The sequence below is a fragment of the Orycteropus afer genome, unplaced genomic scaffold (genome assembly GCF_000298275.1).
Source record: "Orycteropus afer afer isolate SDZICR_OR568_19922 unplaced genomic scaffold, OryAfe1.0 scaffold00005, whole genome shotgun sequence".
In the NCBI taxonomy this organism is placed as follows: domain Eukaryota; kingdom Metazoa; phylum Chordata; class Mammalia; order Tubulidentata; family Orycteropodidae; genus Orycteropus; species Orycteropus afer.
Window position 1 is genome coordinate 23,849,228 of NW_006921592.1, and position 10,471 is coordinate 23,859,698.

Below are 10,471 nucleotides of genomic sequence, written 5' to 3' on the forward strand. Positions count from 1 at the left end.
TTTTTTTTTTTTTTAATCTTCCTCCATGCCGGAGTTCAAAAGATCACTAATGTCTCTCCATGACTATCTCCCATATTATGACAAAATAAGCATCTTCGTGGAGGAAACCTTACATTCTTCAGTGTCACGTTGATTTTGCTGGCTTTGCATATATTAAAATGTACAAATCTTATGACTATAGTTCTATTAATTTTATCTCTGAATATTTTCCCATGTAACCTCTACCTAGATCAAGATACAGAAAATTTCCATTATCTCACAAAATTTCCCACACGCCTATCCCAGTAAATGCAATCCTTCCCAGGAGTCCCTAATAGATGATTTTAAGTTTCATTTTCACACCCCAGGATAGGAGCTCTAGTGGCGTAGTGTCTAAGGCATTTGACTTCTAACCAGAAGGCTGGTGATTCAAACTCACCAGTCACTCCTCAGAAGGAAGATTAGACAATCTACTTCTGTAGTGATACCGCCTTGGAAGGATAAGGAGGGGTTGCTTTGAGTGGAATCCATTTGACGGCAGTGAGTTTGGTTTGTTTTTGGTTTAGGATAGGAACAATGGTTTCTGAAAACTTATAGCCCATTTGCTTTCCTGTCTCTAAGATGGATTTCTGTCCCATTACTAGAAGCAATTCATTTATTCATCAACAAATATTTATTGAAAACTCACTATGTGACAGTCATTATGTTAGATGTTTGGAGTACATCAGAGAACAGGATAGACAAGGGTCACTGTCCCTATGGACCTTTCAGTCTAAGTGGGGGTGGAGGAGTGGGAGGATAGACAGAGAGAATCAATAAATTAACAAATTATATTGCTTGTTGGAAATATGGAGCTCTGGTGTTGCACTGATTAAGTGCTCAGCTGATAAGCAAAAGATAGGAAGTTAAGACCCACCAGCAGCTCCAAGGGAGAAAAGACCTGGTGACCAACTTCCGTAAAGATTACAGCCTAGGAAACTGTATGGGGCAGTATACTTTGTCACATGGGGTCACTGTGAGTCATAATCCACTTGAAGACACCCAACAAAAATAACATGGAATAAAACAAATGTAGAAGGAGGTAAGGAAGACCATAAGTACTAAGAAGTGTTTGGAACGAGTAAGAAATGAGTTACAATCCTAAATAAGGAGGTGAGAGTAGACTTCCCTGAGAAGGTGATATTTAAGCAATGAAGAAAGATGTGAAGGAGCTCCTGATGCAGCCAAGTCTATTCCAATTCATAACACCACCATAGGTCAGAGTTGAGCTGATCCAAAGGGTTTCTAAGGTTATAAAATTTTACAAAAACAGTCTGTCACATCCCTCTGTCACAGAGCAGCTGGTGAATTTGAACCTCTGACCTAATGGTTAGTGACAGGCCCTTAACCTCTGTGCCCCCAGGGCTCCTTGTGAAGGAGTTAGCTGCATGGATAACCCAGGGAAGATCATTCCAAGTGGAGGAACAGTCATTGCAATATCCCTGAGGCAAGAGTGTGCTTCACATGTTTATTCAAGAGCAAGGAGGCCTGTATGACCAAATTATAATGCATGACAAGAGCAGTGGGAGATGATGTCACAGTGAATGGTGGTCCAGATCACGTGAGTAGAAACTTTGGTTTTGATTCTGAATGGAGATTCATGGCAGGGTTTGGAGCAGAGGAAGGACATGATTAAATTTATGTTTAAGTTTCATTCTGGCCACTGGGTTGAGAATATATTGTAGGGAACAAGTGGAGAAGAGGTAAGAGCAGTCAGGAGGATTTTGCAATAATCCACGGCAAAGAAAATGGAGGGACAGAGCACAGTATTAACAGAAGTAGCAAGAATTTGTGCCTACTGATTGGTCTCAAGGAGCTCTGGTGGTGTAGTGCCTAAGGCATTTGACTGCTAACCAGAAGGCTGGCAGTTCAAACCCACCAGCCATCCTCAGAAGGAAGGTTGGACAATCTACTTTCATAGTGATATCATCTCGGAAGGGTCGCTGTGAGTTGGGTCCGACTCCACGGCAGTGCATTGCGTTTGTTTGTATTGATTGGTCTCAATCTAAATTTTTAATCAAACTTTCAGTGAGCCCTGAGTGCTGGCTAGAAATTCTATAAATTCTTTGGTCAATTCATACTATTAATCTTCAATTTTTTCATAATTTCTTTTCTGTCCCTAAAGCACTCAAACTTATTCCCCATTCTTTTCCCTCAACTAAACATCTTATTTCCAGGAGAAATTGAATCAACAAAAGAGAACTTTGAAAAGTCCTGACTTTCAAATCTACCAAGCTGCCTGCATCGGGCACATATACCCTGACTCCTTTCCTGTTCTATGAATGAATGATTGTCCCTACACCTTCCTAAGGCCAGCTCCTCCCTTGTGAATTGGGCTCCATCCTCTCCAAAGTCAAGGACTTCACTCCTACAATTGTGCCCTCCTGTCTCTGCAATCATCCATTTCTCAGTCTCAAGTGGATAATTCCAATCAGCATCGAAGCATAATAGCTCCTGTGATATCATCTCCTCCTCTCTCTATTTACCCCATTTATCTACTCTATTTTGTAGTAAATACCTTCCAAGTAATTTTCTAAATTCATTGTCTCCATATTGTTTCTTCTGATTCTCTATTGAACACTCTCCATCCAGGTTTTTGCCTCTACCACACCCATAAAACTCTTGTCCTAGAGGTACCAGTGATCCAATGCAATGCTCATTATTCTGTCCCTTTTGTTCTGGGTTTATCAGTGGAATTTAAACCAGTTGGACATGCCCTTCTCCTTGAAGCACTTTTTTTCATTTGGCATCTGCAGCTCCATTTGCTCTCAGTCTTTTTCTATGTCATTGCTTACTCCTTCTTTTATCCCTTATTGGTTATTTCTCATTCCCTTAACCTCCAAATGTTGGTGCATTCCAAAGATCACTCCTCAGATCTCCTCTCTTCTCTATACATATTCCCCATAAAATCTTATAGGAATCCACTAAGTACCATCTATGCACTGATGGCTTCCGAATGTCTATCTACAGCCTAGGCCATTCTGAACTCCAGGTGTATTTTTCCAACTGCCTTCTTGGATATCTAATGAATAGTTTAAACCTGACATGTCCAGAGCTGAATTTTTGATTATGCAACCCAAACTTGCTTTTTCCTCTATCTTCCCCATCTCAGTAAAGAGCAACATCATTTTTCCAGTTGTTCACACTAAAGCCATTGAAGTCTTCCTTTCTTGACATCTTTTTCTCTCTTCTGATAAATTATCTAATATTCTTGGCTTTATCTTTGGAATATATCCAGTGTCTGGTCAGTTCTCAACACTCTTCTTCTGTTTTATCATTTCTTGCCAAAATTATTGCAACAATTTCTAACTGGTCTTATGGTTCTGCTCATTTGTTTCCCCTTCAGTCACTTTTTAACACAGCAACCAGAGTGCATTTAAAATCTAAGCTAGCCTTTTTATTCATCTGCCAAAAATCTGTCAAGAGCTTTTCTCTTTCTCAGAATAAAACCAAACATTTTTGCCATGACCTACAAAACCCTACAGATTGGCCCCTCTGCTACTTTTCTGACATATCTCTTGTAACTCTTACCCATTCACTCAGCTCCAGCTACGTGGGAATTTGTACTTGCTTCCACAGATATCTGCCCATTTCACTTCATTCAGCTCTTTGCTCAAATGTCAAATTATCAAAGAAGACTTTCTTATCTATCCTATTTAGAATAGCTCCACACTCCTTCTTTTTCCAGCTTTCTGTTCCTGTTCACACTCTCCATCACCTGACATTATATATTTATATGTTTATTATCCATTGTTTCCACTAGAAAGCGAGCTCCATAATGACAATGGATATCTTTGTTTTATTGCTACATTCAAAGAGCTTTGTGATGTAGTAGATGAACAATAAACACGTGTTACCTATATTTTTGGTACCAGAGTTATCATAGTAATAAACCCTTGAATTGCATTCAACCCTTGATTTATTAAACACTTTTTTTCCTTTGAACATCTTTGCATCAATAACTCCAGCTGCAAAATAAAAACATCAAGAAACTGATGAGAAATTTGCTCATGAAAAATGGTGTTGATAACTTTTTAAAAAATATTTCCACAAGCACACTAAGATGATGGTTGGACCATATCCAAGTCAAAAAGGAAGAAATTGAGTGTGACACAGATATCTGTCACTTAAAGAAAGATGAATGTCAAGCAAAACAAAGGCTTCATACATATGTGTTGAGTAAATGAATTAAGGTCAGGTGATAAGCAGAAATTTTTCAAGAAAATTCATGTGTGACATTTTGATGGCACACAGAAGACTCTGAATCATTGCTAATCTATTATGCTTTCATTGATGATAGATATAATCTGTCTTTTTTGGCTTTCAAAAGAAATAAACGCCTCTACACAGGAAAACCATAAATTTTATTTGTTAATTAATATCTCTGGCCATTGTTAGGACACTTTCTTGAAAAATGTTTCAGATACGGAAGGAGTTAATTTTGAAGATATATTTTATTTACTTTATTAGATCATGAAAATGATGATGCATTGGCATTGAAGTTGGAGAAGGGGCTGCTATGATTTATTTGTGTTCATTTAATTTTTGAATTACAAATGTGGGGCGTGGTCTAGTGGGAGGAACTAGGGACTATGAATAGAGAGACAACTACGTAGCTTTGGAGATCTAGACACATGGGTTACTCACTGAGAATAAAATACCACACTCCTTACCTTGGTCCATATTCACGTCTCTGACTTTCCATCTTACCTTTGCCCCTTGAACTCTGTCATCAACTACATTGCCTATTTCTTTAACAGCTATTAGTTAGTTAATAACTATACTGGGTTGAGTAGTGTTCCTCTGAAAGCCCTGCCCACTTAGAACTTCACAATGTGGTCTTACTTAGAAATAGAGTCTTTGCAGATATTATTCACTAAGATGGGGTTGTCCTAGTTTCTTAGGACTTTTGTAACAGAAATAACACAAGTGGGTGGCTTTAAAGAACATAAAGTTATTTTGTCACACTTCTGTAGTCTAAAAGTCCAGATCAGAATCTCAGCCATGTTGATTAGTTCCTTGGAGGTAATTTTCAGTATCTTATGGCTCCTTGGTTTGTAAACAATCCTCAGAGGGTTTCCATCCTCCCCATTGTATCTACATATCTGTGTGTCTAATCTGCTTTTTTATAACTCAGAAGAAATTAGATTTAGAACTCACTCTCCGAGAGTATAATTTAATTAGCAAAATAAAAGAAAATGCTACTCCAAATAGGATTATATTAGAAGATATAGGGCTAGGATTCCAACACATCTTTGGGCAATGCAATTTAATCTATACCAAAGGTCATTCTGGATTACAATGGACCCTAAATGCAATGACTAGCACTTTACAAGAAGAGAAGACACATAGAGATATACACAGGGGGAAGTGCCGTGTAAATACAGAGGCAGAGATTGGAAAGACATGTTTTTTGACATGAAGTCAAAAAACTTCAAGGATCACCAGTAACAACCAGAAGCAAGGACAGGAGCATGGGACAAATTCTCCATCAGAGCTTCAAGAACACTACCAACACCTTGCTTTTGAACTTCTGGCCTTCTGAACTAAGAAAGAATAAAACTGTGTTATTTTAAGCCACCCAATTTGTGGTAACTTAATATAACAGCCTAATGAAACTAACATAGCAACTACTCCCACTCCTCACTTACTGACATGGTTAGGTCCCAAAGACCAGGTTGTTATGCAAAAATCAGCATTATGCAAAAATGGAAGGTAACCATATCAGATCACAAAATAGAAGATGACTACATAAGGAGCTCTGGTAGCATAGTGCCTAAGGCACTTGACTGCTAACCAGAAGGCTGGCGGTTCAAACCCACCAGCCACTCCTCGGAAGGAAGGTTGGGCAATCCTACTTCCGTAGTGATACTGCCTCGGAAACCCAAGGAGGGGTCGCTATGAGTCGGGGCCGACTCGACGGCAAACAACAACAACAACAACAACAACATCATTATATAGCTGCCAAAGTACATAATTTCATAACTACCAAACCACTGAAGATCATGCACCAGCCAAGATGACAGAAAACCTTAACCATAGAAGGTTGGGATCTGACTTATAGTGACCCCTCCTTGGGTTTCCAAAGTGGCATCACTACAGAATTATATTGCCCGACCTTCCTTCCTAGGAGTGGCTGGCAGGTTTGAACCACCACCCTTCTGGTTAGTAGTCAAATGCCTCAGGCCCTACACCACCAGAGCTCCTAGGAGGTTGGGACATTGTCTTTTCTTTTCTTCAACATGAAAATTATAAATATATATAGGACCTTTGCTTTAATGAGGCTTACAGTCTTTTGAAGAAGAGAAACAATAAACAAGTAAGCAAATAAATAAACAATGGTAATAAATATTTTCATAGGGCTTACCTCGTACTAGACACTAAGTCCTTTATCAATATTGACATATTAATCATCAATTTCTCCTTGAGGTGTGAGCAGTTATTATCCTCATCCTGTATATGAAAAATTTAAGGCACAAGCAATTCAGTGACTTTCTCCAAAAATATGCAGCCTGTATGGGAGAACTGGGTTCTAATCCATTTCAGTTCAGTTCCAGAATCTGGGCTTCTAAATTCTCCCCTACACTGCCTTTTCTCTGTGCTTTAGTAAAATCTAGGAATGAAACTAATGAAATGCTATGATTGACTGTCACATGGAGGGTTGCTGAGGGGGACTTACCTAAGTTGGAGGATTGGAGGAATCTCTCAGGAGGTGATATTTAGGCTAAGACCAGAAGGATGACAAGAAAACACCTTCTCCTTGTCATTGGAAGGTGGCTTATTCTGCCTTTCTGAGTCTTAAGTGGGTCAGAGAACTATAGAAGGGATGAAGGATTTTTCATACTGTTCAAGCTAAGCTGAGTAAGGACCATTTCTCTCCATAGTTACAAAATATAAACACTCCCCTCTCCTTCCCTGAAAAGCATAAAATTCAACTGTGTGCTTGGAACTTATTTGCGTGCCCTGAATATGTTTCAGCTGACATGCACATGCCATCACCATGGTGGACAGGATGTTCCTCTCAGTTAAGAGTCTGTCATGGGAAATAGTCCACCATTTCTTCTACTATACTTTCTTCTTCTGACACTGCTGCCAAGATAGAGAAGCCTTTGGGAAATCAATGATAGGAGCTCACAAATTACAGAACAGCCTGAACCAAATCTGAACATATTTCTCAAGGCAACTTGAAAAGCATTCTCTTTTTCCCCAAAAGGCATTTTATTTACAGTTTTTCCAGCCTTCATCTTATAAATCAAGTGGATATGCTGTTCTTAAATTGCTCAATGACATGAGAAGTAGGAAAAAAAAAAGAAAAAAAAAAAGATTCCCTATGGACCATGGGCAAGATCTAGACTTTCTGGAAAGATCCTTGAAGTCATAAACTGGTTTAGTCTTTCTGGTTAGCAGGACTCACAGAGAATTTAATTCATGTAAGGTGTCAGTCTTGTAATACACAGTCAGGAAACTTAAGGTCCTTTCCCCCACTCCAACCCTCAACCTATACAAAGGCTACTGGTTTCTCCTTACAAACACACTGAAGCATCCATTTCCCAAGTTCTTTCTTCTCACTTCCTTCTGAGTTTACAATCTGAACTACAAATCAAATAACATGCACCTGATTATTTTGTAGTCCCTTTGTGAAGCATTCTGTGAAAATGAATCAAATACCTTTCCTACATTATTTCTAAGTCCCAGAAGATGAGAAATAAAGACAAGATCATAATTCCAATTAGAAGGTCATGAGCCGAAGTATGAAAGGGACCGCTCCTTGGCCACATAATTTGGTGTTAGAAGCACCACTGGACCATAGAAGGCATCTGATTTCTAGTCTAGTGTAAATTCCATCCATATAGCTCCACTGTGCTGTTGTATTATCTCAGTGAAATGTTTCACAATCAGAGCAAGCCATTCAATGAACCAATGCTGAATTTCAGGGCCTATTTTTTGTCACTTCCATTTTATGAATAGGTTATCAGGAACAAATTGTGGGGATGAGACCTTATCTACTTAGGTTCAAAACATGTTCTGATGTTATAGGACACTTCTTAACCCATCTGAGAATGTACTCTTCATGTGTCATTTTGAAATCATTCCCTTTGAAAATAATTTTATGTAGTGTCTTGGATTGCAGAATTTGCAAAATGCTATCTTTGATTGTCAACATACATAGGAAAAAAGGGAGGGCAAAGAAGAGAGGAAAGATAAGAAGGTAACATAGAGAAGGAGAGGGAAAGGAAGGAGAACAGGAAAGGAGAGGTAGGGAGAAGAGGGTAGGAGAAGGGAGATGAGAGAGGAGAGAAAGAGAAGGGAGAGAATGAGAGGAGAAAAAAGGGAGGGGGAGTGAGGGAGGAGAGGTATGGGGAAGAAAGGAGGGGAAAGAAGAGGAAATATAGGGAAGAGAGGAGGGGAGGAGAAAGGAGGGAAGGGAAGGGGAGGGTAAGGGAGCAGTAGGGAGAGGAGGGGATGGGAGGAGGGAGGAGGGCAAGAGAGGAAGGGGAAGGGAGGAGAGGAGAGGGAAGAGTAGAGGCGACGGGAGAGGATGATGGGTTGGCAGTGGAGAAATAGATTTATTTTTGCAAGCATGTAGTTGTCCCTAAACTTTCACAAAATATGACGTGTTGAGTGTGCTGAGAAGTTGTTTAATTCCTCAAGAATACTTGGGATGTCCACTTCTCAAAGCACTGCTCCTGTCATCAGTTATGTGCCTCTAAAGAAATGTCTGCAATATCCATTGATTCCAGAGCGAACTAGAGCTGAGAGTGCCAGCTGATGTAGTCTGTCTTGGAGATGCTGAGAGGCATGCAGTAGATTGAATCTCTTTGAACCATGATAGGTTGGATAATACGTTTTGTTCTCAATTGTCTGATGGTTTCCTGTGACGTGGATAAGATTTATAGCTATGTTCAGAGAAGCTGGTGCTAGTTGAGACTGCCTCAGCTTTCTATCAAGGAGAGATGGGATGACAGTATCTGGGCCTGGTGAGGCACTTGTTACTGAGTTTTAATATGACATTATTCACTCCAGACATTTGTTACAGAGTACAAGCTGACATGTGTCCAATATTTATTCAAAAGTCCAATTGGAAGAAATCACATTTAAAATAGTTTAAAGGATCAATGTCCATGCTAAATTATCCCCCATGTATCAAATCTGAAAAACAAACCCATTGCCATTGAGTAGATTCTGACTCATAGTGACCGTCATTGGGTTTCCTAGGCTGTAAAACTTTATAGAAGTAGATTGTCTCATCTTTCTCCCATAGAGCAGCTGATGGGTTTGAACCACAGACCTTCTGGTTAGCAGCCAAATGCCTTAACCACTACACTACCAGAGCTCCTTCCATGTATCAAGGAAGATCATAAACAGAGTTCATTTTTTTTTTTTTGGATCCCAGAAGAGTTGTCTACTATGACATTATACTTTGGGAATGCCAAGAACCTGCACGAAAGGTCACTATTGGAAAATGCCCTGTGAAACTCCAAGAACATCCAAGGAAGGGATGTTCTTGAGGTCATCAATCATCAGGTTATATTTCTGAGGACTCCAGGAAAAATTACTGTGTTGTAAGACTAGTAGTAAGACCAGTTGGAATGACCAGGTTAGGGCCATATCTTCAAAACAACAAAACAGGATAAGATATATATCATATTTTTTAAGCCTCATTCCTTCCTCCATTGTATCATTTCCCTGATTCTAATTTCCACTTTCACCCAAGTTATATTGGCACTGCCTCTTGTATTATGCATTTTTTTAAATAATCCACTAACTAATTTCTGGAAGTTGGTGGAATATAAATTAATAAATAATTTTTTACAGTATAAAGCTTTGTGAAGTCTGAGTAATAAATATCCTTGAGGTCTCAGACCCTGAGATATAGCTGGACTATCAAAAGCATAGCAACTTTCACTTGCTACTTGTTACTGAGACTGTGACTCTCCCAATCTTAAGGAAAAAGGAGAGGCAGTTTCATTTTACTACATAGAAAATAATATAATATATTATATATATAATGTATATATATATATTATATATATATATATTATTTAATATAATAATATTATTATAATAATAACCTGCCCATTGCCCACAGTTACTATCTCCATTTTCTAGCCCCTAAAACTGTGACTATTTGGAATTTCTGCTTGTACCTTGTTATAGATTGAATTGTATCCCAATAAACTTATGCTGAAGTCCTAACCTCTGGTTTCAGCTAACTTGACCTTGTTTGGAAACAGAGTCTTTGAATATGTTATCAGTTAACATAAGATCATGCCAAAGCATCCAGAGCAAAGAAAAATGAAGAAACCCAAAGATACATGGAAACAATTAGTCCAAGTGACTGATACACCAAGTGATCCTCAGCCTATATGACTATGAGACCAGAAGAACTAGATGATGTCCGGCTACCAATGTCAACCACTCAGAGGGGGATCTATGTAGGAGATTCTGGATA